We start from the raw sequence: 26918 nt of genomic DNA, 5'->3' as shown, positions 1-26918 counted from the left end.
CTCTTCCTCATTCTGCACCTGCACACAGGTTAGAATGCTGGCTATGGGAGAATATCCCAAGCACTGCCAATACTGTGGTAAGGGTCTTGTTAATAAGGGACTCTTTTTTCTGTAGGGGTTATAGATTTTAAGGCCAGAAGGGACCATTGTGATCATCTAGTCTGTATAGCACAGGCCACAGAACTTCCACAAAATAATTCCTAGGCCATATCTTGCTGCCCCTTGTCCTATTGGTGCCTCTACCAAGACAGACAGTGGAACTGGGATTTCTGGACACCCCGAAAGAGTTTTCAGAGACCCATCTGGGAGTGCCTCATTCTGATCAGGAATTGTGCAAAGCTGAGGCTAATTAGCCTCAGAGCCCTAAAGAATGCAGGTTAATCTCATGAGAGAAAGCCAGTCAGTGAAGGTATTCTGTGTTTATGCTGGTGAAACTGGGCTCCTTGAGTTTCAATAGCCGGTATGTGGGGAATGTTCTTCTGCCCTTTGTTATTACACAAAAATTAATAGAATTCAGTTTTTGAAAAGAACAGTTGCAAGTTACAGAAGGCAGCCCAGTGTCTTGAGTCATGAGCTTCTGTTTATGATGATTACAAAATTGGAATTTACAGGGTATTAAGGGGATTAAATTTGCTGGTGTCTGTGCTCTTTTGGTTAAACAAGAATTTTGTAATGAACTAAAAAAAATAGATGTTTTTTACAATTTTAATTTGGTTTTGTTGAACCCAAGCCACTCGGGGAAACTTTCTTGTTAGCTGCTCAAAGAAGGAGGCAGAATTCCATGGCATTCGAACATATTAAGCTGCACTCTGTTGGGGCTATGTATAACTTTACTTTAGAAAGCTACACTGAGTATACTGGTAGAATAACAACTTGCATAACTAGAAGTGGGGATAAAAACCTTTTTAAAGGAGTCTGGGAGTATCCTCCCCTTGGCAATCTGATTCCAAATGCAAATAACTTGCTCTTCAGAAATAGTTCTGAGTCCCTCTAGCAAAGATGATTTAGGAATATGTGGAGAAGGGGTAACTCTAGTATCTTCAGTTTGGTGTTAAAACCTTAATAACTGGCTTTTGGGAGCTCCTCTGCCATGTGGCGTGGCTTTATTTCACTTCTGTCTAAACTCTGAGACATGCTGATGTCTGAAGTAAAATGGGCCTCAAAGGGTTAAGTGGGTTACTCAGAGTATTGTGGTAGTATTCCCTTCCTTTCTGGTTAGTCAGCGGGTGTTTTCCCCCCACTCTGTTAGTTAAATAAAGCAGCATGTGCCTAGCCTGCAATCCTCTAAGTAGAGTATGTTCTCCTGAGCAGGGAGCAGTCCCCTTTACAGAAGAAATTAACCACGATTTCTTTGCTTCCCTCCCCTTCTAATGGATGGTGAATAGTCAGAGTGGCGTATGGGGAGCACTACAGGGCAGTACACTTTACCTTTTTAAGGACAGCAGCCTGCAGTTCTGTTTTTTTCACCCTTCCTAGAAAGAGAAAAGCACTCTAGCTAGCATACTTCCTTTAGCTTGCACAGTTGTGTTGCAAAATAGCAGTTTTTAAAAAAACCCAAACCCTCAAACAATAATTTGTCACCTCTTCTTTTCTCCATCCCCCCCACCAACAGAGAGAGACAACAACATCTCTGACCTCATCGCTAATGATTTCAGTTAAAATAATAACATCAAAATGAGAATTTGAGACAAACCAGAAACTGGTTTTCTCCTCACAGGATGGGCTCAGGAAGTGACTTTTAATTGCCTAAGTAGAGACGAGCTTTAGTATTAAATTTTATTGGATCACTTTCTTTATACAGGAAAAGCTTTCTGAGAGAGCTGGCTCCACGGCAGGCTTTCAGGAGCATCCTGTTGTCTGCACTGTGGTAAAGTTACTGATTACACAAATATTGTGACCTAAAATGAAGAGAATAGCCATGTTTCTTTCCATGTGCCTCTCCCCAGGTTTTACCAGTCTAGTATGGAACCAATCACACAGAGGTTCCATCCTCTGAGGAGTGGTATGTTCCTAACTCTCATTGACTTCAGTGGAAGTTGGGGGCCCACTGAGCACCCTCCATGATTGAGGTCATAAACCTCTCTGAGTCTCAAAATCTTACGCTAATTTATTATCACACTGATGGTGAGTAAGTCAGTTAGCTAACTGCTGACCCAGCTTGTCTAAACATACCCATGCTGTATGCAGTGTAGTTTGTAGCTGTGTCAGTCCCAGGACATTGGAGAGAGAAGGTGGGTGAGGGAATATCTGTTGTTGGACCAACTTGTGAGGGAGACAAGCTTTTGAGCCACACAGAGCTCTTCGGGTCAGGGGAAGGTGCTCAAAGCATCACAGCAAAATGCCAGGTGGTAGAGATTGTTTAGCAGAAGTAGTTAACAATCTGTTTCACCGGACATTTTTGCTGTGACGCTGAGTGTCCTTTCCCAGAACTGATGAAGGGGTCTGTGTGGCTCGAAGGCTTGTCTCTCACACAAACAGAAGTTGGTCCAATAACAGATATTGCATCATCTACCTTCTTTCTACACATACCTATGTTCATTTGTGAGTTTGTTCTTTTATGGTAGGATTTAGGTGCCCCATTTGTTCCTCAGGTAAAACCAGCTGCACCCAAGACTAACCAGAAGGATGCACAGTATGAAATTTATACTGCTGTGGAATACTCTGCCGTGAGTGCACCTTTTAAAAAGGGCTGGACAGTTTTATGAGCAACACCCCAATTTGCATGCAAAGTAAAGGATAATCACATCTCAGTTCTGTTCCTGTGGATTAGGGAGTTCTCAAACTTTTTCTAATGTGAACCACACTTTAATAAAAAGAAAAGGAGTACTTGTGGCACCTTAGAGACTAACAAATTTATTAGAGCATAAGCTTTCGTGAGCTACAGCTCACTTCATCGGATGCATTTGGTGGAAAAAACCACCAAATGCATCCGATGAAGTGAGCTGTAGCTCACGAAAGCTTATGCTCTAATAAATTTGTTAGTCTCTAAGGTGCCACAAGTACTCCTTTTCTTTTTGCGAATACAGACTAACATGGCTGCTACTCTGAAACCACACTTTAATAGTGATTGTCTTTGTGAATAAGTCTTCCCCCATTCGTGACTGTGTAGACAAACCCTTCTCATTCACAGTCAGATGCACCACTTCCCTACCCTGTTCATGAGTTGTGTGGGTGTGGTGAGGGGGTGATAAAGGGTGAGATTCTGTAATGTGCCTTTCTGACTGCAGCACAGAATGTGCAACCTAATGGAAGGGGGTGCTCTAGTGGCTTTTAAGCCACCTTTGTGTTCTGATTCTGGGCTGTTCTAGGGGCCTGATAGGTATACTATGAAGCTAATTTAATACTTTTAAAGCACTCTGAAAGGCTGACAGATAATAGACATTTTAGAGATGCTACATATTATCAAAGCAGTGTATGAGTTTAGCATGTCTTTACTTGAACACCCAATCCTGCATAATAGTCTCATATGTTGCCTTCTAAAGTATATGAACAACTGCCTGTCCAGGCATAACTGTAGTCATTAGAAAGAGAAGAGCACTTACAATAACTAATACATAAATCCCTGGTGCTGAAGAGAAAGGGATTAAAAAGGATATATCTGAAAAGGAAACAGAATAAAATAGCATGAGAGATTTTCTGTGAATTCCAAATTAAGGCAGAGATGGTCTTAATTTCAAGTGTCCCAAGCTAGACAACAGTACCCTATGGGTGCCCCATAATGGTAGCTGCTTGTTTCAAGTGTCCTTAAAGGTGACTGCAAACTATGGAAATGATTGGTTGTTTTTTGGGTTTTTTTTCTTCTGGGTGCTCCTGTCTGCTTTTCTTCAGTGAGCACTGTCCCTCCTTCACTGCAGAGAGGAGGAAAAGCAGAAGCTGTTCTGACTTTCCTTTTCAGTTAGCACCATCTAATGAAAGCTGCTTTACTGGAGCCCAGATAGTCTTTCATTTCCAGCTTGCTATAAATTATATAAGGTTCTTACATTGATGTGTAGTCTCTTTTTAAGGTGGCAGGCTGCCAATGGTAAGAAATGAAATTCTGCTATAATGACCAGGAGGATCAGAGCAGATTCTGGTGATGAAGATGTTTCCTAATTACACTTAAATTCTTAAACAACTGATTAAAATAATCTATCTGTTAGAAATTAACATTTTTATACAGTATGAATAGTTTACCACTAGCATCCCCATCCCCTCGTACAATAAGGACTCTGAGCATTTCTCTCTCTCTTAAAGAGTTGACGGAATAATTAGATCCATTCAGCAGCCGCAGCTCTGGCTGCAGAGGATGACAACAGTGGCAGCAATTGTTGAATGTTAGAGTAACAATGAGGCTGGATCAAGATGAAAATTCATCAACATGTGGTGTCCCAGATGGACAGGAGAGAGAACATCATAATTACTTAGCATAATTTACAGGCCCCATTAAAAACCAAAAACTCGGTGCTGAAATGAACAATAGTAGAAAAGAAGTAATTTCTTTGCTGGGAAATTGAGCTCTTGCATCTCCTATCTAGTCTGGCCAGCCTTCATTAACATCACTTGGTCTGTAAATTGACTCTGACAACTGAGTTTAGGAGCAAAATGTAGCTTTTTCTCTTTAAAAGTGCATTATAAAACCTGAGATGTATAGAAAACCCTTCATTTTCTGTATACCATTTCAGTGACAAGTTTATCTGGGATTTAAACTTTCTCTTCAGTGTTGTAACCCAGACTCAGCACTGTTGGACTAAGCCTGCAGTGGTTCTCAACCAGAGGTACGCGTACCCCTGGGGTTCATAGAGGTGTTGTAGGGGATACATCAACTCATCTAGATATTTGCTTAGTGTTACAACAGGCTACAGAAAAAGCACTAGCAAAGTCGGTACATACTAAAATATCATACAGACAATGATTTGTTTATGCTGCTCTACATATTGTACTTTTCAGTGTATAGTATTTATATTTCAATTGATTTATTGGTAAATTATATGGTAATGACAAATTAAGCAATACTTCAATAATTGTATGCTGTGACACTTTTTTGCATTTTATATCTGATTTTGTAAGCAAGTAGTTTTTAAGTGAGGTGAAACTTGGGGGTATGCAAGACAAATCAAACTCCTGAAAGGGGTTCAGTCATCTGGAAAGGTTGAGAGCCACTATACTAGGACAATATTGACTATAAACAAAAGAGGAACTACCAGTTCAGTTCCCATGCTCCTTGCTGAACTCAACTATTTTCACATTTTATAACATGTTGAGATTTTTATGGGCTTGTCAACACACAGAATTTAATCCAGAATAAAATAGAGTACAAATTTAAAGCATATTAAGTATTACTGATCAACTCTAAATGTGGATTAAACTAGTTTGGAATGAGGCACTTCTATTCCAGAATGAATATCCACAAACGGGGTTAATTAGGATTCGCTATCCTGGAATAAATCCCTTTGTAGACAAGCCCTATGTTTTAATAACCTAAGGTAGTGTTAGTAGCCCAGGTAAAGTAACTTTACACCATATTAAAAAAGTAAACTGAAATTTGCTCCCTTTGCTTGTGACCTAATCAGAATGGCAGTGTTTTGCACCTACTTCGTACTCACTGTTGTAAAAGAGTGTGCAGGACAACAGTAAATCAGGCTCTCTGAGCAAGTTGTAAAATTGTTTTTACAAAAATAGTTGTAAAATTAGAAAACTGGTATTAGGGACACTCAAAACGCAGCAGCATGGCTCACCACAATAGATGTTCATAGTCCTAGAATAGTCTTTGAGTTATGCCCTTTGAGCTTTTGGGGGATGTTGGTGGTAACAGTGGCAGTGCTTCTAGCAGATAAGAATCTACATCAGACAAGATACCACTGTCCAAGGCTTATGGGTCAGTAACAAATCAGGTGTATTGCAAATAAGAGTTGAGGTCAGAATTTATTTATTTTTCTTGGATTGTGTGGAAAGTTCTAATTTCTTGCTAGAGCCCACTTTGGTACCTGGCTTTTCTTGCTAGAATGGGTGACACCAAAACCCTGGTTCTCTGAACCCAGGAACTTTAGGGAATTCCAATCTGGATCACAGTTTTGTGGGCTCAGCACCTGTATATATTAAGAAACAGAGAAATACATCATTACAAGAAATGGCCCTCTTCTGAGCCAGGCTGAGTCTGAGTACAGACCCAATAAAGGATTTACATAAACCCCCAGACGCAGATGAATGAAAGCTTGCAGATCCTTCTCAATCCAAAAAATAGTCTATGAAAAACGTCATCCAGGGTGCAAGGAGGATGAAGGGGGAATTAGAGAGGACTGTTATCCATGTGTGACAGACCCAGCAGCTGTTACATTAGAAATGAACTGTTGTCATGCCAGATTCTGCAAACCGTGCAGGAAAGAAAGGAGCAGGCATGTGAAAAAATGACAGAGACAATTAACACAGACTTTTGTTTACTATCTGATTTTTTTTCTTTAAATTAACCCCTTCATTGCCCTTGGAGTTTAATGTGTGTCCTGTAACATTGCATCCATGTCACCCGTTGGACGTAATTTATGTGGACTATCACCACATTACTAGCTGGGCCCTGAAAAGGAATGGCATGTGAAACAGGCATCACAAAGAGAACTAAAATAAAACCTTCAAAAAAAGATTCCCAAATGTTGTTAGAGAAATCCCCCAGGACGCATGTTGTAGGAAGGTAGTGGGGTTTTTTTTGTTTTTTTTTAAAGCCCAACAATCCTGGCAGACGAACATCTTATTTTATTTGTGCAATAGCTATTTTATTTGCCACCTTAGTATTAGATAAATAGACATTAACATAATTAATTTGCTGTAACAAAATTTGTATTGGAATTTAGTGCTTGTAAAAAGTCTTAGGCTGCCAGTTGTATGGACTGTCTGCAGGAAGAGGAATATTACCAGTGCAGTCTTCCTCACAGCATCCTTAGACCAGAAAGCCTAGCTCCAGGGCTTATAATTCAACCTCCACTGTTGGCCTCTTTAGTACTTGGCTTTTCTACTGAAATGGGTACTGGGTTATACATTCTTATATGGGGGGATGAGATGCTCCAGATAGGATTGGAAACTGCGAATTAAGAGTTCTACTCCTGTCTCTGACACGAACTTTGTTTTTGGCCTTCTGAACGTCTCCAGAGGCCTTATCCAAAGCTTGTTGAAGTCAATGGAAAGACTTCCACTGGGGTTTGGATCCTTAATTGCTTTTGCCTCAGCTTCCCCCACTGTACTATGAAGATGATGCTTCCCTATAAGGGTGTTGTCAGGATTTCCTAACGTTAAAGAAGTGTTCTGCTTACTTTTAAGTAGTATGGGTACACCCATCCACTGCAAAGAAAGAGGCAGCTATTGTGGAACTAGCTATATATTTGCAACTGAAAATATTTTTGTGACAAAACCAAGTATTATTTTTACTGTGACTTACTAGTCCCCTAGTACCTGAAAAAAGATGATGAGAACGAAGGCACAAATAATTACTTCTGTGTTTAAGAACCTAGCGATGCACCTGAGCAATCTTTGGGACACCATTTTTGTTTGTTTGTTTTTTGTTTTCCTTCAATAGTATCTTCCCCCCCCCCAAAAAAAAAACCAAAGAGCATGATCATACCCATTATGTATGGGCAAAAGTGCACTAAAAGAGGTAGGACTGGAAGTGAGGACAGAGCATGCTCATAACTTTATGCTAGACCACGGACTGAGTATATTTTAAAACCAAAATATTTGAAAAATCATTTCCCCTTATCAGTATTTTACGGCTTTATAAGGGGTCCAGCAGTCTGATATCTTGGCACAGTGCCAGAATCTGAGCCTGTGTGAGAACCGCACAGCTTTCAGTATGCATTTGGTTTGTGTATTGAAACCTGGGAGTTTAGATTACAGGGGTGGGCAATGGTTTAGTCTCCTTGTGCTCATTTAGAGGACATGCACACACTAGCAGACCTGATTTATTTGCCTGACTGGCTAGAAATTGCCAGCATCCTATGGGTTAATTGAAAGGATTCCTTTAAACTACTTACTGTGGTGGTTAAGGAGTTACAATTCTTTTCAGAGACTTACTGCATTACACCATCTCAACAGTGCTGAACAGATGTAATATCAAAGAGATTTTAATAGGTGATAACTATTGCTGGGAAAATATTCTTTGTTCTCTATCGAAACCATGTAAAGTGTGTCCTGATGCTAGATGTCGCTGGAAGAGGAACATTACCAGTGCAGGCTTCCTGATATGCACTTTATAAATATGCATTTTATATGCATTACCAGTGCATCATCATCAAACTATATCATAACTTCTAGAAGTTGATCATGGTTGCTCAAAGGGTGTCACGCTGCATAATGTCTCCTGGTTTCTTCATCTTCTTCTTCTTCTGATATAAGCATTATTATACTGACCACACTTGCTGATATTCTCAATGGACGGAATCTCTCAAGCTAATCGTAACTATCAGTGGTCAGAGATGTTTAATGCTGTTGTCCAAACTAGTCAGCTGTTGCACACCTCAAGGCAATGCAGGAGAAAGGGGATGTCCTGAATAATTTGCGGATCAAGGCAAAACGCAGTCCAACGGGACGTGAGAGGAACGTGTTTCAGGAGAAGGTTTCAATTACAAAAGCAGTCGGGGGGGCCGAGGGGACATTCTGGCATGGACACTATGGCACAGCAGGAATTTGGAAGGAAGCCTCCAAGGGCCTGATTTTCAAAAGAGCTCAGTAGATTGGGTAGTGATAGCTTTTGAAAAACCTGGTTGTAAGTGTCATGATGGGCTTTTGAGCTGCTTGCCGAGCTCGCTTGAAAATCTACCTGCACATCTCTTTTTCTCTGAGATATCTGATTCTAGTTGCATGTATCCTATAGACTGTATGCTGCAGCTAAAGTTTTCAAAAGCACTTCGCATTGACCTAACTCTGCTTCCATTGATGTCTGTGGGAAAACTCCTGTTGCATGGGAGCAGAGGTAGGCCGTCACTGAGTGCTGCTGGAACATCTTATCCTATATAGCTATGTACATGAAGAGTTATGATTCTGTTAGGAAAAAGAAAAGGAGTACTTGTGGCACCTTAGAGACTAACACATTTATTTGAGCATAAACTTTCGTGAGCTACAGCTCACTTCATTGGATGCATTTGGTGGAAAATACAGTGGGGAGATTTATATATACACACACAGAGAACATGAAACAATGGGTTTATCATACACACTGTAGGGAGAGTGATCATTTAAGATGAGCCATCACCAGCAGTGGGGGGGGGGGAGGAGGAAAATCTTTCATGGTGACAAGCAAGGTAGGCCATTTCCAGCAGTTAACAAGAACATCTGAGGAACAGCGTGGCGTGGGGTGGCGGGGAGAAATTACATGGGGAAATAGTTTTACTTTGTGTAATGACTCATCCATTCCCAGTCTCTATTCAAGCCTAAGTTAATTGTATCCAGTTTGCAAATTAATTCCAATTCAGCAGTCTCACGCTGGAGTCTGTTTTTGAAGTTTTTTTTGTTGAAGGATAGCCACCCTCAGGTCTGTAATTGAGTGACCGGAGAGATTGAAGTGTTCTTCGACTGGTTTTTGAATGTTACAATTCTTGACGTCTGATTTGTGTCCATTCATTCTTTTATGTAGAGACTGTCCAGTTTGACCAATGTACATGGCAGAGGGGCATTGCTGGCACATGATGGCATATATCACATTGGTAGATGCGCAGGTGAACGAGCCTCTGATAGTGTGGCTGATGTGATTAGGCCCTATGATGGTGTCCCCTGAATAGATATGTGGACAGAGTTGGCAACAGGCTTTGTTGCAAAGATAGGTTCCTGGGTGTGTGGTTGCTGGTGAGTATTTGCTTCAGGTTGTGGGGCTGTCTGTAAGCAAGGACTGGCCTGTCTCCCAAGATCTGTGAGAGGTGATGGGTCGTCCTTCAGGATAGGTTGTAGATCCTTGATGATGCGTTGGAGAGGTTTTAGTTGAATAGAAATTTAGGCTTGAATAGAGACTGGGAATGGATGAGTCATTACACAAAGTAAAACTATTTCCCCATGTTATTTCTCCCCCCCACCCCGCCCCCCACTGTTCCTCAGATGTTCTTGTTAATTGCTGGAAATGGCCTACCTTGCTTGTCACCATGAAAGGTTTTCCTCCTTTCCCCCCTCCCCCCCACTGCTGGTGATGGCTCATCTTAAGCGATCACTCTACTTACAGTTTCAGAGTAGCAGCCGTGTTAGTCTGTATTCGCAAAAAGAAAAGGAGTACTTGTGGCACCTTAGAGACTAACAAATTTATTAGAGCATAAGCTTTCGTGAGCTACAGCTCACTTCATCGGATGCATTCGGTGGAAAATACAGTGAGAGTTATATATATACACACACACGCAGAGTTGTGTGTATATAAATTTGTTAGTCTCTAAGGTGCCACAAGTACTCCTTTTCTTTTTTGAAGTAAATGGAGTTGCTTCTATGCCATCGGGGGAGGGAGTATGATAGCTCTGTTGACAAAGCAGCGTTCTATAAGTTCTGTGAACAGTCCTCAGAAAATCTGCCTAAAACAGTCTTTCCCGAAAGAGCTGTTTGTATTTTTGAATTTCCAGTGGTACCAATTAAATGCTGATAGATTTATTAATGAATGAAGCATTCTGCAAGGATTTCTGCTGCAAATCTCCCCTGGAGTTAGAGTAGCTGTTCTGTGTACCCTGACTTCTTTGAACCTTACCAGAAAGTTCCTTGGTTAGTGTTGAGACAAACCGCTTTAGAACTGTTTGTGCATCTCATCTATTTATAGCAAAAAATAAAATAATATAACCCCAGAAGAACAAAGCATGTCTACCAAATACACTAGCTTAAAAATTTGTAAGAACAAACAGCCAGGGATGAATCTGACATCAGGAAACAAAGGCAACAGGTTATATCTAACCTGCAAGCTTTCCTCATGCTGCTGCAAAGTGCTTTTAGTCTGACGTGGGCATGCTATGGAAGCAGCTAGCCTTAATGTGGCTGACTGTGAGGAGGAAGGGTGATGCTGGCTTTGAGTCCTTAATGCATACCTCTTAATACAGGTAGTGTTAGGTATTTGTTTTTAAACTAGCACTTTATGAGAGGCATTAGAGCAGTACTGATCTCAGACAAATCACTCGATCCTGCTGCTATTTGAAGTCAATGGTAGTTTCACTGATGATACTGATGGTAGGAGGTTACAGCTGAATGGTTTTTAAATGGCTGCTCCCTACTGGTGGGCCTGCTCCTTCAAAGTGCCGAGTGCCCTGAACTTCCAAGTGGGGTATCAGTACTTTACAGGGTGAGGCTCAGTGTTCTTGGACAATAGCTGCACAATCCCCAAGGAAACTACCTAGATTCTTGGGGCTCTGTCTGCTAGCAGCTCAGGGAGAGGCACACTGTCTGGTAGGGAGGGGGAGCCAAGGCAGACTCAGAGTCTGCCTGGCAACCAATAGGGAGCTCAGGAAAGGGGAGAAGCCATTTTTGAATCGGTCTGCAGCCAGTCAGCGCAAGGGCAGGGCTGGCTGCATGGGGAACTGGTGAGTCCCAGGCCTGCATGCAGGGTTCCCCCTGAGAACTGGCCTTTAGGGACCTGAAAGCAAGATCCCTCAGCTGGGCTTTTCCCTCTCCACTGATGACTCCCCGTTTGTAGTGTTTTGCTGGGAAACTTTCCCCAGCCAGTCTGGGTTAGCCCTTCAGCTCCCTAGGTGAAACTAGTCACCACATGGTCGGCTCTGCTCTGGCTGCTAGTCCAGGGCTGTTGCCTGCTGTGAGTGTGGTTGGACGCTGGGCTAGGAAATGACAGCAGAGATCAGCCCCTCTGCACTGACCGAGGAGTCCAGAGTCATCTCTGAACCTGAGGATCATTCATGGAGTTTGTGAGTGCACCATCTTTTAGTTAAGGAAATTGTTTTGGGGACCCCCTACTCCCTGAACTGTGTCCTCAAGCCAGGGAGTAAGGGTTTGGGGATTTTGTAACCTGCTGTATATTAAACCTGTGGAGGGATTTACCACCTTCTCCCACTTGTAATCCTTTGGGCTGTACTGAACCCAGTGAGCCACACTGCTAAACGACTACAGAGACGATATCGTGGTCATAGGTCATCAAGGGCCCCAACAAAGTACACATACCAACGGGAAACTGATCTTACATTTGCTACATCAGGTTACCTGACTGGGGAAAGTCACAGGTATTGTCAGCGGGGCCACCGGTGACCCTAAGAATAGTGTTTTATCCTGTTATGTTATTTGTCTCCTGTTTACTGTGTTGAATATATTCAATGTGTTTGTGTTGTTTCTTGGTAGTCTCCAACTATCTGGCAAGTAAGTGGAGGTTACCCTGTGGTTAGAATTTTCCTCCCAAGGTGCCCTGGTGACCCTGCCAGGAAGGAGCAAGGGGGGGTGGAGGCTCTGCCAAATAAATTCATAAGGAAAAATAAAGAAGGTATACCGTGCTGAGTGTGTGGCAGGATCCAGAAGAACCCAGACCTGTCCATCAAAACCAGTAAGCAGATTGCATTCAAGAAGGTAACCTGGTGGAGATGGGGCGCTACATACATGATTCTGGAGTTGCTGTTTTTTTTTTTTTGTTTGTTTTAAATCAAGGAAAATTTTGGAAATACTCAAGTTGTTACACATCTTCTGTGCACACAGTCTGTCTGAATGCTTATCATATGCATTCAACTTTAATTGCAATCCTCAGAGAGAACCTCAGGTTTAAAAAGTCACAAAGTGAGCACTTGATTCTGCTGCAAATTCTAGACATCTAAAGACTTTTTGCTCATGAAAACTAGAAGCAAAACTCAAACTTTTTAGCAATTTAATTTTTATTTTTATTTAAAAACACTCCAAAAGAAATGTCAAAGGGATCTAAAAATATTTTTTTTATAAATCAATATGTAGTCATGATCAGAAGTTTCTTTTACAATATTAGAGACATGGGATTTAATAATTTAAGGTTACTATTTTGTCCTGGTGACTTTTAAGTCACAGACAGGTCAGAGCTTCCATGAATTGTTGTTTGTTGCCTGCGACCTGTCTATGACTTTTACTCAAAATAACGGGTGGTGGAGGGGGCTTCCAAACACCACCCCCCTCCACCTCCTGGGGCAGTGGCTGCGAGTTGCAGGGCCCCCATGGTGATAGCCAGGAGCTGAAGCAGAAGAAGTCACGGTGGTCTTGAAAAGTCACGGAATCTGTTTCATCCATAAAATCTTTATCTTTATTAATATATTTGGGACTGAAAAAGTAGCATCTTAGAACGGGTGCTGTATTCGCTGTTAATATGAAAAGTTTGCCGGGGACTGGCAGTGCAGCAGAAGACAACTAGCTCTCAGACAACAGGTAGTGCTGCGAAGTACCTAGGGAGGAATTGTCTCATGTCTCTCTTGAGTGACCCCTCTGATTGCCACATGCTATTGGTGAACTTGAGAGAGCACTGAAGGTAGAAAGTTGCGGTCAGCCCAACGCAGGGCCTTCTAAGAGGGAATTAAAGAGGACACTTGGGAGGGAAGATCTTCCAGAATCCCAAAGAGACAAGAGTCAGGATTACACTCACCCTTTTCTTCTATTTGTTTCTGGTTGTCATACTTGGCTGATTATGACTGTTTGTATTGTGGTCGCACAGAGGAGACCCAGTCATGGACCAGGGCTCCGTTGTGCTAGGTGCTCTACAAACATAGAACAAAAAGATCATCTCTGCCCCAGAGAGCTTGCAATCTAATAAATCTAATCTAATCTAATCAAATACAAATACAACAGGTTAATACAACATAGATGAGAGAACAATGAAACAATACTGGTTGGCATGATAGGCAGTGGTTTGAGCACACCAGCTATAGTGTGTGAAAGTTCCCTTTACTCTTATAGCAATTACCAATGGTGGTAGAATAGGATCTTGATTTCTATTTTCATTTTTATATGCTAAGCTAATTTATGGTCATAAAGAAGGCAGAAGTAAAGGTCTTAATTAGTAAAGGACTAATGCATTTAAGTTTCCCTGATGGAATTCACTATAATATCAACCACGCTTTCTCACTGTATGGGTCAAAAGCTGATATCCTTGTTCACTTTTTTTTTTTTTTACACAAACCTTATTTAGTCAAGCTCCCATGGACTTCATTGACTGATTTTTTTTTTTAATGCTGTCCAGTGTAAACACAGTGCTGGAATCAAGGGACTGACCCAAAGAGTCCTGAAGCCAGTGGATGTCTTCCCATTAACTTCAGTGAGTTTGGATCAGACCACAAATCAAAGAATGTCAAGAAACTTTAGACATTGGATCTAAAATGGTTGGGGACGTATCCAAAGGCTCCAATATTCATTGAATAGAAAGAGCACATTGGTTCAGGAGAGGAGTTGGGATTAACCCCATAATCTTTGGCAAAAGAGATTGGTCTGGGCCACACAACTTGTATAGGGATCCAGATTTTTTGAGGGGAGGAATGGTTTCAGGATACAAACACATCCAGAGTTTTTGTTCAGCGTATTCTAGACATTGGGTCAACCATGACATTTGAATCAGAAACCACACACCTAACAAAGTGTTTGGGGGCTTGGATAAGGCCCGTCTCTATTTTGTAATGTTACAGATGTAACATTTTGTTGTTGTTCTTTTTTAAAAAAAAAACAAAAACAAAAAACAAAAAAAAGTGATTTTAATGTTTGCTGGAGACTTTCATTTAGCTATGGAACAGAAAAAGCACAAGCAGCAATATGTTTCCCCACACTGCAATATCAATTTACTTGGAAACTTTTTACCTCAAATTCCCCCCTCACCCAGAAACACCACCTTTTAAATGTGAGAGGATAGCTCTGGTATCAAACCCATTCAGTCCTTCCCTCTCCTTTTGAGACTTCCAGCAAGACCACCAACAGGTGGCCTTTGTGGCAGTGCTTTCTGTACTATGGTCAGTTGTCCCTGCGACCAGGATTTGGACCACCACCTCATTTTACATAAACTGCTGAATCAGCAGGTAAACAAAATATCCGTCACTACTGCAGAGCTGGATTTGAATTGTGGCCTAGCAGTAAAAGGCTCCATAATCCACTCAGTCTTCCAGCCTTCAACCCCAGAAGTCCTTTGTCCCCCTAGACCAGTGGTTTTCAAACTTTTATTTTTTCTGGCGAAGTTGAAGAAAATTGTTAAAGTCCGCAGCCCAAGGAGCTGGGGATGAGGGGTTTGGGGTGTGGGAGGGGGTCAGGGCTCTGGGCTGGGGATTGGGGCGCAGGTTTACTGCGGGCAGCTCCCGGTCAGCAGTGCAGCGGGGGTGCTAAGGCAGGCTTTCCAGCTGTCCTGGCTCCATGGGCTACGCTGCGCCCCAGAAGCAACCAGCAGCAGGTCAGGCTCCTAGGCAGAGGCGCGCAAGTGGCTCCGCACGGCTGTCGCCTGCAGGCACTGACCCCCCCACCCCGGCCCCAGCTCCCATTGGCTGATTCCTGACTAATGGGAGTGTGGAGCTGATGCTCGGGGTGGGATCAGTGCATGGAGCCCTGTGGCCCCCGGCCTAGGAGCCAGACCTGCTGCTGGCTGCTTCCAGGGAACAGCATGCTGTTAGAACAGGTAGGAACTAGCCTGCCTTAACTGAGCAGCACCGCTGATGGGACTTTTAATGGCCTGGTTGGCGGTGGTGACCAGAGCTGCCGCGACCCAGTGCCAGGTCGCGACCCGCAGTTTGAAAACCACTGCCCTAGACTCATCTGGGATATGCAAGATGCACTAGTCATCTGTGCAAGTGAATCAGAATGCAGGCAGTGCATATGCTACCTAGGAAGAATGAGGCTGAATCAAGACAGTTTGGGCTACATTAACTCAGAAAATTATCCTTGATGTCCTGGGGTTTTGTCTTAACCTTAATATTGTTTGAATGAACTTTGTAACATTTAATATTGTATACCAACTACAAAAGAGGAAAAGCATGCTATATCTGTATTTAGACAAGAGCTTGCCAAAAAGTTTTTTGTCTTGCTTGAGTTATTTATTGAAAGTAACTAGGGCTTATCTACATTTCACAATTGAATCCTGAACAGAAGCAATGAAAACTAACAATTAAACTGGTTGAGAAACATGCAAAGAAAACCTATATGCTGCCATATGCAAAGCTTTGGGACATTTTCACAGGGAAAGCCCTGCATTCCACTGCGCCAGTGAAGATCACCAGTGTAGCAAAGGACACTGACCATCCCAATATGGGTGCATTCTTGACATCTGGAAAAAAATGTATTTTGCCGGTAGAGGTCACAGGATGCCTGGGTTCACCGCTGTCTAGAAGCAGGTGATTTTAAGATGGGTTTTAGATGTTGGATACGGGTTTAGGATCAATGTCATGAACTATGGGAAGACTCCCTTAGGTTTGGAGCTGGAGATTGAAGGGAGGCCTTTCTAAAGTTGAAGCAGCAGAAGTCTGAAGAATACTTAATTTCTCTGCTGCTGAAGAAATGGATTGAAGAACCTTCCCTTTATACTGAAGTATGCTTGATTTATGTGTTTGGGTTTTTTTGGATGGGGGGTGTTAATCCACAATGGAAAATCTTTATGATTGTAAAAGTAGAGATTGCATGGGATCTTCTGACACTCTATACCTCGGGGGAGGGCCCTGTAACCCCCATATTCCTCATTTATATATAATTGTGATCTTGCATATAAAGTATTGGGTGAAAGATTATGATCTGCTGAAAGTCACTGTTCTATCTAAATATGTATATCATTAGTGCATATGAAGTTATGAGTTTATGATGTATAGTTGTCAGTAAAACATGCTGTAAGTTGGGGAATCAGCCAGATATTAGCTCCCCAGAGACAATAGCAAGGAAAGTAACCAACGCCCGGGCATGTCTTAAACAATCATCATTGTTCAGCAAGGGAGTTACAATTCAATGACTCACCTGTGTAAGGCCACACCAGGGGACTTGCTCAACCTTACCTGGGGACTCGGCAATGCACCCGGACATGCCTGGACTTGTGTTCTCCAAGCACGTGGACTAAGGGTATAAAACAGAACACAGTGGCCACATGCTTGGCCATTTTTTCTGCCCCCACCTATGCTCCAAGCAACAAGGATGCTCAGAAGACTGAAGACTCCAACGGAGGAGATTGGCCCAGGTTTCAAGGGTGACATCTGTGTGCTATGAATTGCAATATCCAGTGGGGTGAGAGAAGCTGCTTAATCTGCATGTTGCCCAGTCTAATAGAGTGGAGAGTTTAGACTGCGTGCTTATATTTTCTTTTCTTTTGGTAATCACTCAGACTTTTTGCCTATAATTTATAATCACTTAAAGTCTATCTTTTGTAGTCAATAAACTTATTTAACTGTTTATCTTTATCAGTGAGTTTGCCTGAAGTGTTTGGTAAATCTGCTCAGCTTTACAAAGGCTGGTGTATTGTCCATCAATGGAAAGTAAAGTGGTGAATCAATTAATAAGCTTGCACTGCTTGTTTTGAGCAGTGCAAGACAGTATATTCCTGAGGTACAAGGCTGAGAACTGGAGGGGGATTTGGCTGATGCCTTTCTCTGTGTGATTTCATGAGTGGCTCTGGGAGCATTCATGCAATCTGACTGGGTGTGGGGATCCACATGCGATTGTGGCTGAGTGATAACAGCGCCTGCAGGGGTTTGCTGCTTGTCACTAGCAAAGCATTGTGAGAGACAGCCCAGACAGGAGAGTTAAGGGGGCACAGCGGTCCCACAGTCCCAGGCTGCACCCCGGGGATCCCATCACACTCCTTCTCATTTACCTAAAGCTCATCAATTGCTGGAATTTATAAGCATTCATTTCTTGGCAGCTAAAGCTTGAAAATTGGCCATGGATTTCCAAGTTAGGAATACTGGACTGGACCTCTTGAGTCATTGGATCCAGTCCCTTCTATTGCAAGCGACTTCATCATATTCATAAATTTATCAAGCTCCATGTTAAAACCTACTTATGGTGTCTGCCCCCACTACTTATATTGGAAGTTACAAACTCTTGGGTATCCATTGGATTGATGTGAGTAGTGATTTTGGGGTGCCTTAGTCTTAGTCAATGCCTGAGACCTCTTAAATGGGATATGGTTTTCAGAAAGCATTGAGCACCCACTCTCTGAAAATCAGAGCCATTTAAGGTGCGTCAGGATGGGAACTGAAATTATTCATCTGTGAAACTTTAGATGAGGATGTGTATCCAAACATCTTGATCTGAGAAAATGTGACTAAAAATTTTGAGCTGCTTTTCTTGAGAGTCAGTCAGGCAGCGGCACAGACAGCTGCAGTGGCACAGGAGCTAGCAAACAGAGCTCTAAACAGGGGAGTTTGAGTGGGAATTTGCAAGGGGAGTTTGTCTTGTGGTGCTTGTTTGGGGTTTGCTTTTGCTGGGGGGGTAGTCTTTTTGGTGTGGCTTGTGTTTCCCAGATTAACAGGATTTAGGTGGGAAGGAGATGACAGATACAGAGGCAGCTGTGGGAGTGACTCCTGCAGTGAAAGACACATTGAGGATGACTGGATGTGGAAGCTGTGGTATGTACATGATCCTGGAGGGGGGAACCGGTAAGAGTTTTGTCTGCATGAAATGTCGTCTGATAGAGCTGATGGAGGAAAAGATCCGAGGTTTGGAGATGCAGGTGGAAAGTCTCGTTGAGTTTAGGAAGGGGTTTGAGCAGATGATGGAGCAAAGATATGAGGTATCTGAAGGGAAAAGCTCAGACTCACAGATGGAACCAGGGCTGGGGAATTTTGAGGAGAGACTGGATGAGGAAAGTGGTCAGTGGAAACATGTGACTCAAAGAACCAGGCAGAGAAAAAGACGGGCTAGTGAAGGAGAAATAGAGCTTAGGAACAGGTTTGCAGAGTTGGAAAATGAAGAAGGGGCTCAGCAGGTAGTCGCTGAAGGTGGAAGGGTAAGGAAGAAGAGAAGAGAGGCTAGCCCTATAGAAAAAGGGGAAGAGTCAAGGGAGACTACACCAAATATGAGCCCCAGGAGGATACAGGATGGGTTGAAGAGAATTGTAAGGGAAAATAGGAATGGAAAGAACTTGCAGCCAGAGGGAACAGGGGAGAGACTGGAGAATAGCACTGTCACCAGGAAAAGGCAGGTCTATGTGATCGGGGACTCTTTATTGAGAAGAATAGACAGGCCTGTAACTAGAGCTGATCCTGAGAATAGAAGGGTGTGCTGTCTTCCGGGTGCTAAGATACAGGATGTAGACCTGAGGTTGAAAAGGATCCTCAAGGGAGCGGGAAAGAATCCCCTAATTATCCTTCATGTGGGAACAAATGATACAGCCAGATTCTCGCTGGAAAGTATCAAGGGAGACTATGCTAGGCTGAGGAAGACGCTTAAGGAAATTGAGGCTCAGGTGATCTTTAGCGGGATCCTTCCTGTTCCTAGAGAAGGGCAACAAAGGTGTGACAAGATTATGACTGTCAACAGATGGCTTAGGCAGTGGTGCTATAAGGAGGGCTTTGGGATGTGTGGCCACTGCGAGGCATTCACGGACAGAGGTCAGTTCTCTCGGGATGGACTTCATCTCAGTAGGGAAGGAAATAGACTTCTAGGATCGAGGCTGGCACAACTGATAAAGAGAGCTTTAAACTAGGAATTGGGGGGAGATGGATGGGAGATGTCCAGAAAATCTCCACGCCAGATTTTAGCATTGAGAGGGAAGAAGATGAAGTAAGAAAGGATACAGCCATGGGTAGGAGAATGTATATAAGGAGCAAGGGCGGTGTGGATACTAGTCTAATAGGTTATACTGGCTGTAGAATGACTGTGCCTAATAGGGTACAAAATGTGAGCGAGGCCAAACAGCAAAAATTAAGATGTTTATACACCAATGCGAGGAGTCTAGGTAACAAAATGGAGGAACTAGAGCTACTGGTGCAGGAAGTGAAACCAGATATTATAGGGATAACAGAAACATGGTGGAATAGTAGTCATGACTGGACTACAGGTATTGAAGGGTATGTGCTGTTTAGGAAAGACAGAAACAAAGGTAAAGGGGGTGGAGTAGCATTGTATATCAACGATGAGTTAGAATGTAAAGAAATAAGAAGCGATGCAATGGATAAGACAGAGTCTGTCTGGGCAAAAATTACATTGGGGAAGAAAACTAGTAAAGCCTCTCCTGCGATAGTGCTTGGGGTGTGCTATAGACCTCCGGGATCTAATTTGGTTATGGATAGAGCCCTTTTTAATGTCTTTAATAAAGTAAATACTAATGGAAACTGCGTGATCATGGGAGACTTTAACTTCCCAGATATAGACTGGAGGACCAGTGCTAGTAATAATAATAGGGCTCAGATTTTCCTAGATGCGATAGCTGATGGATTCCTTCATCAAGTAGTTGCTGAACCGACTAGAGGGGATGCCATTTTAGATTTAATTTTGGTGAGTAGCGAGGACCTCATAGAAGAAATGGTTGTAGGGGACAATCTTGGCTCAAGTGATCATGAGCTAATTCAGTTCAAACTAAATGGAAGGATTAACAAAAATAAATCTGCAACTAGGGTTTTTGATTTCAAAAGGGCTGACTTTCAAAAATTAAGGCAATTAGTTAGGGAAGTGGATTGGACTGAAGAACTTATGGATCTAAAGGCAGTTGAGGCCTGGGATTACTTTAAATCAAAACTGCAGAAGCTATCGGAAGCCTGTATCCCAAGAAAGGGGAAAAAATTCATAGGAAGGAGTTGTAGACCAAGCTGGATGAGCAAGCATCTTAGAGAGGTGATTATGAAGAAGCAGAAAGCATACAGGGAGTGGAAGATGGGAGGGATCAGCAAGGAAAGCTACCTAATTGAGGTCAGAAGATGTAGGGATAAAGTCAGAGAGGCTAAAAGTCGAGTAGAGTTGGACCTTGCAAAGGGAATTAAAACCAATAGTAAAAGGTTCTATAGCCATATAAATAAGAAGAAAACTAAGAAGGAAGAAGTGGGGCCGCTTAACACTGAGGATGGAGCGGAGGTTAAAGATAATCTAGGCATGGCCCAATATCTAAACAAATACTTTGCCTCAGTCTTTAATAAGGCTAAAGAGGATCTTGGGGATAATGGTAGCATGACAAATGGGAAGGAGGATATAGAGGTAGATATTACCATATCAGAGGTAGAAGCGAAACTGAAACAGCTTAATGGGACTAAATCGGGGGGCCCAGATAATCTTCATCCAAGAATATTAAAGGAATTGGTACCTGAAATTGCAAGCCCATTAGCAAGAATTTTTAATGAATCTGTAAACTCAGGAATAGTACCGAATGATTGGAGAATTGCTAATATAGTTCCTATTTTTAAGAAAGGAAAAAAAAGTGATCCAGGTAACTACAGGCCAGTTAGTTTGACATCTGTAGTATGCAAGGTCCTGGAAAAAATTTTGAAGGAGAAATTAGTTAAGGACATTGAAGTCAATGGTAAATGGGACAAAATACAACATGGTTTTACAAAAGGTAGATCGTGCCAAACCAACCTAATCTCCTTTTTTGAAAAAGTAACAGATTTTTTAGATAAAGGAAATGCAGTGGATCTAATTTACCTAGATTTCAGTAAGGCATTTGATACCGTGCCACATGGGGAATTATTAGTTAAATTGGAGAAGATGGGGATCAATATGAACATCAGAAGGTGGATAAGGAATTGGTTAAAGGGGAGACTGCAACGGGTCCTACTGAAAGGCGAACTGTCAGGTTGGAGGGAGGTTACCAGTGGAGTTCCTCAGGGATCGGTTTTGGGACCAATCTTATTTAATCTTTTTGTTACTGACCTTGGCACAAAAAGTGGGAGTGTGCTAATAAAGTTTGCAGATGATACAAAGCTGGGAGGTATTGCCAATTCGGAGAAGGATCGGGATATTATACAGGAGGATCTGGATGACCTTGTAAACTGGAGTAATAGTAATAGGATGAAATTTAATAGTGAGAAGTGTAAGGTTATGCATTTAGGGATTAATAACAAGAATTTTAGTTATAAGTTGGGGACGCATCAATTAGAAGTAACGGAAGAGGAGAAGGACCTTGGAGTATTGGTTGATCATAGGATGACTATGAGCTGCCAATGTGATATGGCTGTGAAAAAAGCTAATGCGGTTTTGGGATGCATCAGGAGAGGCATTTCCAGTAGGGAAAAGGAGGTTTTAGTACCGTTATACAAGGCACTGGTGAGACCTCACCTAGAATACTGTGTGCAGTTCTGGTCTCCCATGTTTAAAAAGGATGAATTCAAACTGGAGCAGGTACAGAGAAGGGCTACTAGGATGATCCAAGGAATGGAAATCTTGTCTTATGAAAGGAGACTTAAGGAGCTTGGCTTGTTTAGCCTAACTAAAAGAAGGTTGAGGGGAGATATGATTGCTCTCTATAAATATATCAGAGGGATAAATATAGGAGAGGGAGAGGAATTATTTAAGCTCAGCACCAATGTGGACACAAGAACAAATGGGTATAAACTGGCCACCAGGAAGTTTAAACTTGAAATCAGACGAAGGTTTCTAACCATCAGAGGAGTGAAGTTTTGGAATAACCTTCCAAGAGAAGCAGTGGGGGCAAAAGATCTATCTGGTTTTAAGATTCTACTCGATAAGTTTATGGAGGAGATGGTATGATGGGATAATGGGATTTTGGTAAGTAATTGATCTTTAAATATTCAGGGTAAATAGGCCAAATCCCCTGAGATGGGATATTAGATGGATGGGATCTGATTTACTATAGAAAATTCTTTCCTGGGTATCTGGCTGGTGAATCTTGCCCATGTGCTCAGGGTTTGGCTGATTGCCATGTTTGGGGTCGGGAGGGAGTTTTCCTCCAGGGCAGATTGGAGAGGCCCTGGAGGTTTTTTTGCCTTCCTCTGTAGCATGGGGCATGGTTGACTGGAGGGAGGCTTCTCTGCTCCTTGAAGTTTTGAACCATGATTTGAGGACTTCAATAGCTCAGACATGGGTGAGGTTTTTCATAGGAGTGGTGGGTGACATTCTGTGGCCTGCGCTGTGCAGGAGGTCGGACTAGATGATCAGAGTGGTCCCTTCTGACCTTAGTATCTATGAATCTATGAGATGCCCGATATATCCTAATTCAATTTGAGCCAGAAATGCCGTTACAATAGCCATTCTCTGGGTATTTTGGCATTTCCACTACTAGTTTAGCTGAAATAGGGAAGTATATGGAGAATAAAAATGATCTTTGTTCCAAACTTTTGTGAACCGCAGGAAAGGTTTGGATTGAATTTTGTATTGTGATCCAATGAATTCTATATCTGAGACAATTTGCCCATCCCTAATTTTTTTTTATATTTGATTTTGTATTATCAAAATACTTACAGACTAGATGATTTGTGATCAGCAGCAAATTGATCCAATAGAAATTCTCCAACAGGGACCAAGAAGAGGGGAGAGAGAAGCTGAATTCTGGTCACATTTCACAACCTGAGTAAGAGACTTGTGATTTTCTCTAAGGTGAAACTGCAAAGACCGTGAGAGATGATCAGTCTCCTGGAACTGAGCTTGAGTTTTTAATTATTGGGACAGATCCCAAAGTGGAAGATAAAGTCAGTGGAGCGATGCTGATTTACATCCTCAGAAGGTCTGGCCCATTATTTGTAACTGGGTTATAAGGGGGTCTGGGATATAATCATCTTGCATACAGGCTCAGTAACACTTTAATGATGCGAGCCTCTCTTGCAGCTCCATTCTAGGTGTGCTCTTCATTATCTGCCCTCATTATCTCCCCTTCGTTTTCCCCGGGGAGATTTTAAAGCTGCCTGCTATTATTGCGTTCAACACCTATCTGCTATTTACTTGAGCCCTCCAGGAGGGCAAACAAACTCATTAGGATTCATAGTCTTATAACACATAAGTCTTATAACATAAAAGTATCCTTTGTTTGTTGTTTATTTTGTGTTTATTTACTGGGATATGGCACAGATCACAAAGAATTTATTTAGTATTTGATGTGAATTCCATAGTTAGCTAGCATCAGTTGAATAGGCCTTTCAATAAAATAAAGCCTTGGGAACAACAAATGAAACCCTGCTGAGCCTACTTTGTTTTAGGTTTCAGAGTGGTAACCGTGTTAGTCTGTATCAGCAAAAAGAACAAGGAATACTTGTGGCACCTTAGAGACTAACAAATTTATTTGGGCATAAGCTTTCATGGGCTAAACCCACTTTATCAGATGCATGTAGTGGAAAATATGATCGGAAGATAGATAGATATATATATATACACAGAGAACATGGAAAAAATTGGGGTTGCCATACCAACTCTAACGAGAATAATCAATTAAGGTGCGCTGTTATCAGCAGAGGGCGGAAACTCTTATATTGATAATCAGGATGGCCGTTGACAAGAAGGTGTAACAGTAGGGGAAAAATTAGCATGGGGAAATAGTTTTTAGTTTGTGTAATGACTCATCTACTCCCAGTCTTTTTATTCAAGCCTAATTTGATGGTGTCCAGTTTGCAAATTAATTCCAGTTCTGCAGTTTCTCATTGGAGTCTGTTTTTTTGAAGTTTTTGTTGAAGAATTGTGACTTTTAGGTCTGAAATTGAGTGTCTGGGGAGGTTGAAGTGTTCTCTGACTGGTTTTGAATGTTATAATTCTTGACATCTGATTTGTGTCCATTTATTCTTTTGCTGGAGACTGTCCGGTTTGGCCAATGTACATGGCAGAGGGGCATTGCTGGCACATATCACTTTGGTAGATGTGCAGGTGAATGAGGCCCTGATGGTGTGGCTGAGGTGATTAGGTCCTATGATGGTGTCCCTTGAATAGATATGTGGACAGAGTTGGCAACGGGCTTTGTTGCAAGGATAGGTTCCTGGTTAGTGTTTTTGTTGCATGGTGTATGGTTGCTGGTGAGTATTTGCTTCAGGTTGGGGGGCTGTCTGTAAGCAAGGACTGGCCTGTCTCCCAAGATCTCTGAAAGTGAGGGATCATCCTTCAGGATAGGTTGTAGATCCTTGATGATGCGCTGGAGAGGTTTTAGTTGGGGGCTGATGGTGATGGGGAAGGGAAGCCAGAATAAGGATCTGGAAAAGGCCTGGAAAGGAGAGAGTGGAAGACACAGTAAATGAGTCTCTTGGTTGTCTTTTGCACAATTGAATGAGGGCAAAATTTGAGTCTGGGAGCTCAGAGAAAGGGGAGGTTGCTGTTATTGCAGGAAAAATAACCAAAGCCTGAATTCTTTGGCTGGCAGTGCTTTGGTGAAGAGTCTGCTTCAAAAAGAGACTCGTGTAGCAAAGAATTAAGACGGTCCATAAATAGCACCCAAGCCTGAATGCAGCTTGCTCTCCTCTTGCAACTCAGACACCAGTACTGCTATGAAATTGCTTTGAGCTGGGAGAGAATTCTGGGTAATGAGGTGTAAAGGAGCATACCCAAAGTGAATCAGAAATGTGTAATGAGACGCAAGGTTTCAAGTGTTTCTGCTTTTTGCTTTCATACCCTTGAGAGCATGGATGCTTGGCTCTTCCAACTGCGAGGGGAAAAAGCAAACAAAATTGAAGGTTTCTTTTTACAGATTACTTGACTTGAAAATAAGTTCAGCGCATGTGCTGGATGGGCATTAGTTTCCCCCCAAAATATGCACTTAGTATTTCTGGTAGGCCCACAAGGTGAAGAGCACTTTCTTCAGTGATGTGCTGGAAGGAGTTCCAGGGAGGCCTTCTGTTAAGTCTACCAGTAAATGCATCTGATGAAGTGAGCTGTAACTCACGAAAGCTTGTGCTCAAATAAATTTGTTAGTCTCTAAGATGCCACAAGTACTCCTTTTCTTTCAGTAAACTGGAGGAAGATCTGGGATGATTCCCTGCCTCTGGGGGAGCTATCTCCCTTATGGATGCTAATAAACTATCCTTGCTGCAGATTACTTTTATTCCTTGTGTTCATTTTAAAAATATACTTCTACAGAGCAGTTTTATAAGGGTTTGAAATGCCCTGGAAATCACAGGAAGGTAGGTATCTCCTAAAAGATCTCCGCTTCTCCATCCCATTCAGATGGCATCAGTTGAATACTATTGCAATATCAATAGACTTGCGCCAGTCCATAAAGGTTTCAGAGTAGCAGCCGTGTTAGTCTGTATTCGCAAAAAGAAAAGGAGTACTTGTGGCACCTTAGAGACTAACAAATTTATTAGAGCATAAGCTTTCGTGAGCTACAGCTCACTTCATCGGATGCATTTGGTGGAAAAAATAGAGGAGAGATTTATATACACACACACACAGAGAACATGAAACAATGGGTTTATCATACACACTGTAAGGAGAGTGATCACTTAAGATAAGCCATCACCAGCAGCAGGGGGGGGGAAGGAGGAAAACCTTTCATGGTGACAAGCAAGGTAGGCTAATTCCAGCAGTTAACAAGAATATCAGAGGAACAGTGGGGGTGGGGTGGGAGGGAGAAATACCATGGGGAAATAGTTTTACTTTGTGTAATGACTCATCCATTCCCAGTCTTTATTCAAGCCTAAGTTAATTGTATCCAGTTTGCAAATTAATTCCAATTCAGCAGTCTCTCGTTGGAGTCTGTTTTTGAAGCTTTTTTGTTGAAGTATAGCCACTCTTAGGTCTGTGATCGAGTGACCAGAGAGATTGAAGTGTTCTCCAACTGGTTTTTGAATGTTATAATTCTTGACGTCTGATTTGTGTCCATTCATTCTTTTACGTAGAGACTGTCCAGTTTGGCCAATGTACATGGCAGAGGGGCATTGCTGGCACATGATGGCATATATCACATTGGTAGATGCGCAGGTGAACGAGCCTCTGATAGTGTGGCTGATGTGATTAGGCCCTATGATGGTATCCCCTGAATAGATATGTGGACAGAATTGGCAACGGGCTCTGTTGCAAGGATAGGTTCCTGGGTTAGTGGTTCTGTTGTGTGGTGTGTGGTTGCTGGTGAGTATTTGCTTCAGATTGGGGGGCTGTCTGTAAGCAAGGACTGGTCTGTCTCCCAAGATCTGTGAGAGTGATGGGTCGTCCTTCAGGATAGGTTATAGATCCTTGAT

General features: G+C 42.3%; 1 long non-coding RNA gene across 2 annotated transcripts in view; it reads left to right on the top strand.

Annotated features, from left to right (window-relative positions):
• Positions 1 to 326: 326 nt before the first annotated feature.
• Positions 327 to 26918, top strand: part of LOC122459358 — a 75839-nt gene continuing 49247 nt past the window's right edge. The window contains exon 1 of one of the 2 annotated variants that reach the window (XR_006279985.1): positions 327 to 460. This is a non-coding gene — a long non-coding RNA (uncharacterized LOC122459358). The remainder of the gene's footprint in view (positions 461 to 26918) is intronic. The other variant, XR_006279986.1, reaches the window with a different exon arrangement.

Source organism: Dermochelys coriacea, chromosome 3, assembly GCF_009764565.3.
Source record: "Dermochelys coriacea isolate rDerCor1 chromosome 3, rDerCor1.pri.v4, whole genome shotgun sequence".
Classification (NCBI taxonomy): domain Eukaryota; kingdom Metazoa; phylum Chordata; order Testudines; family Dermochelyidae; genus Dermochelys; species Dermochelys coriacea.
Note: the sequence above shows the minus strand (reverse complement) of the source record. Positions and strands in the feature narration are given on the sequence as shown.